This window comes from Arachis ipaensis, chromosome B3, assembly GCF_059453495.1.
Source record: "Arachis ipaensis isolate K30076 ecotype BB chromosome B3, ASM5945349v1, whole genome shotgun sequence".
Taxonomy (NCBI): Eukaryota; Viridiplantae; Streptophyta; class Magnoliopsida; order Fabales; family Fabaceae; genus Arachis; species Arachis ipaensis.
The window spans coordinates 49240323-49250322 of NC_142438.1; the positions used below are offsets into that span (position 1 = coordinate 49240323).

Genomic DNA, 10000 nt, shown 5'->3' on the forward strand with positions numbered 1-10000 from the left:
TCCTAAAACCTAAGAGAGAGGAGAGAACCTCTCCCTCTAAAAACTACATCTAAACTATGAAAAGTGAATAATTGGAGATCTCCCCCATATGGATGCATTCCCCCACTTCATAACTTCTAATATGTACATTCTGGACTTGGATCTGGGCCAAAAAGGGCTTCAGAAATCGCTGAGAGCGTTTTCTGTAATTTCTGGTGCGTGGCGTCTGTCACGCGTCCGCGTGGGTAACGCGGTCGCGTCATCTGGAGTTTTTCTTATCACGCGTTCGCTTCGGTCATGCGTCTGCGTCATTTGTGTTCTGCTCATGGCGCGCGTCCGCGTCAGTCACGCGTTCGTGTCGCTGTCTTTTTGCGCTAGGCATGCAGCCGCGTCATCCATGCATTCGCGTCGCTGCCAGTTTCTTCAAAAACTCTATTTTGTGCTTTCCTTCTATTTTTGTATGTTTCCTTTCCATCCTTTAAGTCATTCCTGCCTTAGAAGATCTGAAACTTCTCAACACACAAATCACGGCATCGAATGGTAATAAAGGGTAATTAAAATAAATAATTTTAAAGCATAGGAAACATGTATTTCACATATATCACATAATAAGGAAGGGAAAGTAAAACCATGTAATTTACATGAATAAGTGAGTGAAGGATTGAATAAATCACCTGAATTGAGCACAATACATATCATAAAATATGGGTTTATCAAGGATCAACAGAAACCTCAGCAAGGCTTCAACAACAATCAAGGTGGAAGAAACCAGAATAGGTTTAACAGTAATAAATCATTCCCATCTTCTCAGCAACATATGGATACTTCTAAGCAGAGCCTCTCTGACTTAGCAACCATAGTCTCTGAACTCTCTAAGAACACTCACAGTTTCAAAAAAGAAACTAGGTCCTCCATAAAAAATCTAGAGGTACAAGTTGGTAAGCTAAGTAAGAGAATCCCTGAGACCCCTCCTCACACTCTCCCAAGCAACATTGAAATAAACCCAAGAGAAGAGTGCAAGGCCATCACTGTAGAAGTTGAGGCCGAATCTAAAGGTGATAATATGGCATTGAACACCAGTAAGGGAGTCCTTACAGGGCGTTCAACGCCCAAAGAAGAGCCATCCCTGGCATTGAACGCCAGTAAGGGAGTCCTTACTGGGTGTCCAACGCCCAAAGTGACACAACAGCTGGTGTTGAACGCCAGTAATAGGGCAGTTGGATGTTTAACACTCACAAAACACTTCCCTATTGAAGAATTAAAGGCAACTAAGGCTCATGAGGAGACCATAGAAGTCCCATTGAATGCGTTGTTTCAAATTATGGATTATGAAGATCACTCTTCCTCTGATGAGGAAGAGAAAACTAGGGAAGAGTAAGTTGCTCGGTACCTAGGAGTCCCCATAAAGCTAAATGCCAAGTTATTTGGAACAAAGACATTGGAGGAAGAACCTTTAGTGCTCACCAAGGAACTCGATGCCTTGGTTCAAAAGAAACTACCTCAGAAGCTGCCAGATCCTGGACACTTCCTAATTCCTTCCGCCATAGGCACCATTACCTTTGAGAAGGCTCTGTGTGACCTAGGGTCAAGCATAAACCTCATTCCACTCTCTGTAATGGAAAGACTGAGAATCTTTGAGGTGCAAGCTGCCAGAATCTCACTAGAGATAGCAGACAAGTCAATGAAAAAGGCATATGGTCTGGTAGAAGATGTCTTAGTAAAGGTTGAAAACCTTTACATTCCTGCAGATTTTATAATCTTGGATACTGGGAAAGAAGAGGATGAATCTATCATCCTTGGAAGACCCTTCCTAGCCGCTGCCAATGCCATCATTGATGTAGCAAGGGGAGAGCTAGTCCTGCAATTGCATGACAACTGTATCTTATTCAAGATACCTAGCCCTAACTCTCCCTCTGACAAAAGAGAGACAATTGTGCAACACTTAGTGTTCCAACCTTCTCTCTCGGTGTAAAGCTATATAGAGCCCCCAGACACCAATTCTAAGTTTGGTGTTGGGAAACTATCATTAAGCATTGAGAATAAAGGTACTAAGAAGAAAGTACCTCAAGGCTGGAGGGACAAGAAAATTCTCACCGAAGGCCTCTCACCTGGAATGAGAGTTGTCGTCACTAACAACCCAGTCATTCCACACACAGTGAACAGGATCCTGTCTCTAGAACATGTGGAGCTCATCCATGAGAGTACAGGCAATAAGTTCACTGTAAAGGGCAAAATTTTGAGCCCCTATCCATCTTCGTAAGGAGCTAACCGTCAAGCTAGTGATGTTAAAGAAGCGCTTGTTGGGAGGCAACCCAACCATAATTAGTTATTTCTATTTTTCTTTAAGTTTATTTTACATAATTATTTCTTTAAGTTTGTGATCATGTGCAGTAGTTAGAACAGAAACAAAGACAGTCAGAACAGGAAACAGAACACCCTGGAGCAGGTACCTTGTTAGCATTGAACGCTAGACAATGAGGCAAGAGTAGGAGTTCAACGCCCAAAAAGAGTAGCCAAGTTGGCGTTGAACGCCACACAGGGTAGCCCTAATGGGTGTTCAACGCCCAAGAAGAGCAGCATTGCAGGCATTGAACGCCAGCCAGGGAGCTTGCAGCTGGCGTTAAACGCCAGCCAGGAGGCAGAAACCTAGCATTAAACGCCAGGAAGGAGGTCCCCTATGGGCGTCCAACGCCCTATGAGGAGCATAAAGCTGGCGTTGAACGCCAGCTAGGAGTAGGAGCTGGGCATTCAACGCCCACAAGGGGCACGAAATTCGAATTTTCTAGCCTCTCAGGATCAGTGGGTCCCACAGAATGTCCACCTACACCACCTTCTTCTCTCTTCTACTTTCACTCTTCCCCACACACTCTTCCCTATAAACCCTCAACCAATCACATCTATATCTCTTCCCAAAACCCATCATAACTCCCACAAACCCCCACCCACTTTAAATTCAAATATTTCCCACCCAATTCCTCCTCCCATTCAAACCCTACCCCATCCCACCCTTATAAATACCTCTTCCACAACCCTTCATACACATACCTCATACACATAAGCCCCCACTTGGCCGAACCCCCTTCTCCCTCTTTTTCCATCCATTCTCTTCTTCTTCTATTCTTTTCTTCCATTTTTTGCTCGAGGACGAGTAAACCTTTTAAGTTTGGTGTTGGAAAAGCCTTGCTTTTTGCTTTTCATTCACACTTATGCCACCCAAAGTCGGAGAATCCTCTAGAAAGAGGAAAGGGAAAGCTGTTGCTTCCGCCTCTGAACCTTGGGAAAGGGAGAGATTCCTAACTAAAGCCCATCAAGACCACTTCTATAAAGTAGTGGCAAAGAAGAGGGTGATTCCTGAAGTCCCTTTTAGGCTAAAAAAGAATGAGTACCCAGAGATTCGACAAGAAATCCGGAGGAGAGGTTGGAAAGTCCTAACTAATGCTATTCCGGAAGTTGGAATCTTGATGGTGCAAAAGTTCTATGCCAATGCATGGGTCACTAAACATCATGATACAAGCGTGAACCCAAGCCCCAAAAGTTGGAGCACCATGGTCCGAGGGCGTCCCTTAGATTTCAGCCCGAAAAGTGTAAGGTTGGCGCTTCATTTGCCAATAATGCAAGGAGACCCACATCCTTACACTAGAAGAGTCAATTTTAATCAAAGGCTGGACCAAGTCCTTTTAGACATTTGTGTGGAAGGAGCCCAATGGAGAATGGATGCTCATGGCAAGCCTATCCAACTAAGAAGGCTTGACCTCAAGCCTATAGCTAGAGGATGGTTGGAATTCATCCAACTCTCTATCATCCCTACTAACAATCGGTCAGAAGTGACCATTGACAAAGCCATCATGATTCATTGCATCATACTTGGGAATGAGATGAAGGTACAGGAGGTGATACCTCAAGAGCTGTATAAGATGGCAGAAAAGACCTCCACTCAAGCTAGGTTGGCATTCCCTCACCTCATATGTCACTTATGCAATTCAGCTGGAATTGTCATAGAAGGAGACATCCCCATTGAGGAGGACAAGCCCATCACTAAAAGAAGGATGGAGCATGTTAGAAAGCCGGCACGTGAACCACAGTAAGAACATGTGGAACTGCCTCAACAAAAAATCCCTGAGATGCCTTAAGGGATGCATTTTTCTTCTCAAGGTTATTGGGATCAACTGAATACTTCTCTAGGAGAATTAAGTTCCAACATGGATCAGCTGAGGATGGGACACCAAGAGCACTCCACCATCCTCCATGAAATAAGAGAAGATCAAAGAGCCATGAGGGAAGACCAACAGAGAGAAGGGCCTGACATAGAAGAAATCAAGCGCTCCATTAGATTCTCTAGAAGGAGTAGTAGCCGCAGTCACTAAGGTGGACCCGTTCCCTTAGTCCCTTTTTGTCTATGTTATTTTTCTATTTTCCATATATTTTATCTTATTGTCTATTTTAGTGCATGATCCTCTTTACTTATGTCTTAAAGCTATGAAATATTTCATATATCTCTTACATTGCTTAAAAGAAAATTTTATTTGAAAAAGAATAGGGAGGTTCTTGAATTTTGAGTTATATCATAAGAATAGTTCAGTTATTTTGATGTGGTAGCATTGTTTTTACTTTTTGAATGCATGAATGAACAGTGCATGTTTGATGTTGGAGTTAAGAATGTTGGCTCTTGAAAGAATTATGAAAAAAAAGAGAAGTATTATTAGTAATCTAAAAATCCAAAAAAAAATTTGATTCTTGAAGTAAGAAAAAACAGCAAAAAGAAAGAGAAAGAAAAAAGAAACATGAGAAAAAAAAGAGAGAAAAAACAGTAGAAAAAGAAAAAGCTAATAGCTCTTTAAACCAAAAGGCAAGAGTAAGGATCCAAGGCTTTGAGTATCAATGGTTAGGAGGACCTAAAAAACAAAATCTTGTCTTAAACAGTTCAATTGAGCTGATTCCCCTAACTATATGCTTGTGGTGTGAATGTGTCAAGTGAAAAGCCTGAGACTGAACAGTTAAAGTCGTGATCCAAAGCAAAAGAGTGTATTTAAGAACTCTGGATATCACTGGCTGGGGATTCTAGCAAAGCTAAATCACAATCCTAAAGGGTTCACCCAGTTAAGTGTCTGTGGCGTTTATGTATCCGGTGGTAATACTGGAAACAAAGCGCTTAGGGTCACGGCCAAGACCCAAAAGAAGCCGTGTTTAAGAATAAAAAAGAACTAAACTAGAAGAGTCAATAATATCATCTGGATTCTAAGTTCCTGAAGATGCCAATTATTCTGAGTTTCAAAGGAAAGTGAGATGCCAAAACTATTCAGAAGTGAATAGCCACTAGTCTCGCTCATCTAATTGAAAACCGAGCTTCATTGAAAACTCTGAGATTTATTGTATCCTTCTCTTCTTTCAATCCTACTTTATTTTTGGTTGCTTAGGGACAAGCAACAGTTTAAGTTTGGTGTTCTGATGAGCGGATATTTTATACATTTTTTGGCATCATTTTCATATAGTTTTTATTATATTTTGTTTAAGTTTTATTATATTTTCATAGGTTTTAGTGCAAAATTCATATTTTTTTATTCTACTTTGAGTTTGTTTATTTTATGATGATTTCAAGTATTTTCTGGTTTAAATTGAGGAGCTTTGGAAAAGTCTGATTCAGAGACAGAGAAAGGACTGCAGATGTTGTCAGATTCTGACCTCCATGCACTCGAAGGAGCATTTCTGGAGCTACAGAAGTCTAAATAGCACGCTCTCAATGGCTATCGAAAGCTAACATCCAGGGCTTTCCAGAAATATATAATAGTCTATACTTTGCTCTGGAAATGAAGGCCCAAAACTGGTGTTCATTGCCAGCTACCAACCTTATTCCTGGCGTTGGACGCCCAAAAGGGAGCAGCTGGCGTCCAACGCCAAAAAAGGAGTCTAAAGATGGCGTCCAACCCCCCAGAGAGAGTACCAACTTGTGGCTTCACTCAATCTCAGCTCAAACACTCACCAAGTGGGCCGGAAAGTGGATTTTCGCGCTACAAGACTAGTTAATGTTATTTTCGTAATTCTTAGTTATCATATTAGTAAATATAGAACAAGGATCACCCTTGTTCAAAACTTTTGATCTTTGCCCATTTGAACCTTTCATTACTTTTTGATGCGTGATCTTTCATATCTTTTTCTAGTGAATTTGCATTCAATTTATTGAGTTTAATCAAGAATTAATTATCTTTTAGCCATTATGGATGCTACTTTGAGTCGTGTGCAATTCTGTTTATTTTAGGTAGCATTCGGCTGGATTTGATGGAGTTTCTACAGAAAAAGAGAAGAAGGCGAATGATGCTGTGAACCCTGACCTCTCTGCACTCAAACCTGAATAACTCAAGCTAAAGAGGTCCAATGGACGTGATTCTAGTGGCGTTGGAAAACTAACTTTCAGAGCTTTCCAACGATATATAATAGTCCATACTTCTTCTCCACCAAGTCAGCAAGGGTGGCGCCTAACTTGAGGTTTCTCAAGTTAGGCGCCAAGATCACTCATATGCATCCATCCAACGCAGCCAAGGTAGCGCCTAACTTGAGATTTCTCAAGTTAGGCACCAAGATGAGCAAGAGGCGTCCAAGGAGTTCTGCTTAGGCTGTGGCTAACTTGAGAATTCTCAAGTTAGGCGCAATACACAACAACAAGCACGCACAAGGAGTAGGTTATATTCCAAGTAAGGCGCAACACTTATAGCATTCCAAGCCAAGATGCGCTGCCCATTCCAAGTAAGGCGCAACCCTTTTTTAAGTTGGGTGCAAGCTCTTCTTCAATCAAGTGGTCCCCAAGCCTCTCCAACAAGCTACGCGAGATCTTTCATTTATTCTGATTAAAACTTTAATTTTTATTTTAAAATAGAAAAAGATATTATTTAGTTTTAGAAATTATAATTTACATTAATTAGGATTAGATATAAAAGGGAAAAGAATCAGCCCTTCGGACTATCTCTTCTCTTCTACCTCATTCCGCAATTTACAGTTTTTCAGAATCCTAGTTTTCTCTCTAAACCATGAGCAACTAAACCTCCACTATTAAGGTTAGGAGCTCTGTCTATTGTATAGATTGATACTATTATTTTTCTATTTTAATTCATGTACTGATTATAATTCAAGAATTGTTTTCGTTCTTTATTTTATGAATCTGGGTGGAATGGAAGTATGACCCTTGTTCTAATTGAGTTCTTGTATAACTTGGAAAAGCTCTTTACTTGAACAACAACTTGAAAACAATTTCTCCTAAATTTTTAATTATCTGGACTTAACGGGATACGTGACATATAATCCTCTTATATTTGGGTAATTAATGTTTTTGTGGCATATAAACTAGAATTGAACTTCACCCTCTAATTGGAATTAAGTGACAAGGAATTGGCGGTTGATGAATTTTAGAGGAGACTAAAAAGGTCTAAGGAATTAGGGTTTAGTCACGTATAGTTTGTCATGAATTAAATCTTGCATGATTAAAATAGTTAGTAAGAAAAGTCAATCCGAAAAATAGATAACTCTGAAGCCTTAACTGTTTCTCCATATATTATTCACAACTTGTTTACTGCTTGTTTTCTGATATTCTGAATTTACTGTTAATGCTTTTGAACCTTCAACACCATTTTTTGTTTGTCTGACTAAGCCAATCACTTAACCATTGTTGCTTGATCCATCAATCCTCATGGGATCGACCCTCACTCACCTGAGGTATTACTTAGTACGACCCAGTGCACTTGTCGGTTAGTTTGTGGGTTATAAATTCCACACCAAGTTTTTGGCACCGTTGTCGGGGATTGACTGTGATTGACAACTACTCGTTGTTTTATTGCTTGGATTAGATAATTTTTTTTCTTTAGTTAGTTTTCTTTTTGCATTAGCCATTTTGTTTTCCATTTTTCCCTTATTTTTCTTTCTTTTTGTTCACACCACCCTGTGTCCGTTTCTTTTTACTTCCCTTTTCAATTTTTATTTCCGCTTATAGTTCTTAAAATTACTTAGTTATCGTGTTTAGTTTATTTGTCTTTTATTTTCGTAGCTTTTTTTTTCATCTTTTTATTTTTATTTCATTTTAGTTTTATTTTCTCCTTGCATTATTTTTATTTTTAATTTTCTATTTTATTAGTTTTAATTGCGTCTTGGCTTTAATTTTCAAGTTTTGTATCAATTAGTTTTCTCTTAAGTTCTGAAATTAAGTTTGGGGTTAACTAGTAATTTTATTTTAATTTACCTATTTATATTTTTTTTAAAAATAAAAAAATTTCGAAAGTTTTAATTTTTTTATTTATTTAGTTGCTTATTTTATTTATTTTACACAGGTTACCTCACTGGGAATTCTCTACACTCTGACGTAGAGAGTCCCATCTTTTCTTGTCTTCTGTCTGTTTATGAGAAGGAATAGGGACAAGGAACCTCTGTTAGACTTTGATCCTGAACCTGAAAGGACTTTGAGGCGGCGTTTGCAACAAGCAAGACTTTACAAGGCTGCAGAATCCACTATGGATCATAATAATGCTGCTAATGCCAATGTGGCAAATTCGAATGGGAATGAGAAACCTAGAAGAGTGCTTGGCTCTTACACTGCTCCTAGTGCAGATCTTTATGGCAAAAGTATTGTGGTACCTCCTATAGATGCAAACAACTTTGAACTGAAGCCAAAGTTAGTTACTCTTGTGCAGCAGAATTGTCAATATCATGGACTCCGTCAGAAAGATCCAAATCAGTTTATTTCTGATTTTTTACAGATTGGTGACACTGTGAAGACCAATGGAGTGAATCCTGAGGTGTAGAAACTCATGCTTTTCCCATTTGCTGTGAAGGATAGAGCAAAAATGTGGTTAGATTCTCAACCCAAGGAGAGTCTGGATACTTGGGATAAGGTTGTCACTGGATTTCTAACTAAATTTTTCCCACCTCAAAAGCTGACTAAGCTAAGGGTGGAGGTTCAGACTTTCAGACAGAAAGATGGTGAGACTCTTTATGAAGCTTGGGAGAGATTCAAGCTACTGACTAGGCAATGCCCTCCAGACATGTTCTCTATATGGACTCAGCTGGATATCCTTTATGAGGGCTTATGTGAAATGTCCAAGATGCGCTTAGATAATTCTGCAGGTGGTTCTTTGCACATGAAGAAGACACCAGAGGAGACTATTGAGCTTATTGAGTTGGTTGCTAACAACCAATACTTATATTCCTCCAACTGGAATCCTTTGAACTCTGAGACCCCTCAGAAGAGAGGCATTTTGGAAGTGGAAGTTGTTGACGCTCTTCTTGCTCAGAACAAACTTTTGTTCTCAGCAAATAAATCTAATTACCCAACAGTTGAGTGGAATGCAAGTTTCAGCTGTCAACACCCAGAATACACCTCAAGAGGTCCCTCATCACATGATGGTGCACGAATTGTGAATCACACTTTTCACAACTCGTACCACTAACCAGCAAGTGCACTGGGTCGTCCAAGTAATACCTTACGTGAGTAAGGGTCGATCCCACGGAGATTGTTGGCTTGAAGCAATCTATGGTTATCTTGTAAATCTTAGTCAGCAGATTAATTATGATTATCAGTTTGAATTGCGAAAAATAAAAGAGCATGAAATAAATACTTGTTATGCAGTAATTGAGAATATGTTGGAGTTTTGGAGATGCTTTGTCTTCTGAATCTCTGCTTTCCCCCTGTCTTCTTCTTCATGCACGCAAGGTTCCTCCTATGGCAAGCTGTGTGTTGGTGGATCACCGTTGTCAATGGCTACCATCCGTCCTCTCAGTGAAAATGGTCCAGGTGCACTGTCACCGCACGGCTAATCATCTGTTGGTTCTCACTCATGCTGGAGTAGGATCCATTGATCCTTTTGCGTCTGTCACTACGCCCAACCCTTGTGAGTTTAAAGCTCGTCACAGTCATTCAATCCCTGAAATCTACTCGAAATACCACAGACAAGGTTTAGACTTTCTGGATTCTCACGAATGCTGCCAATGGATTCTAGCTTATACCACGAAGATTCTGATTAAGGAACCCAAGAGATACTCATTC

At 39.9% G+C, this 10000-nt stretch overlaps 1 non-coding gene across 1 annotated transcript; it reads right to left on the bottom strand.

The window, feature by feature from the left end:
* Window positions 1-8898: 8898 nt before the first annotated feature.
* LOC148570571 (small nucleolar RNA R71) lies at window positions 8899-9004 on the bottom strand. Its single transcript, XR_015908339.1, has one exon. It is a non-coding gene; the product is annotated as a small nucleolar RNA R71 (small nucleolar RNA).
* Window positions 9005-10000: the final 996 nt, after the last annotated feature.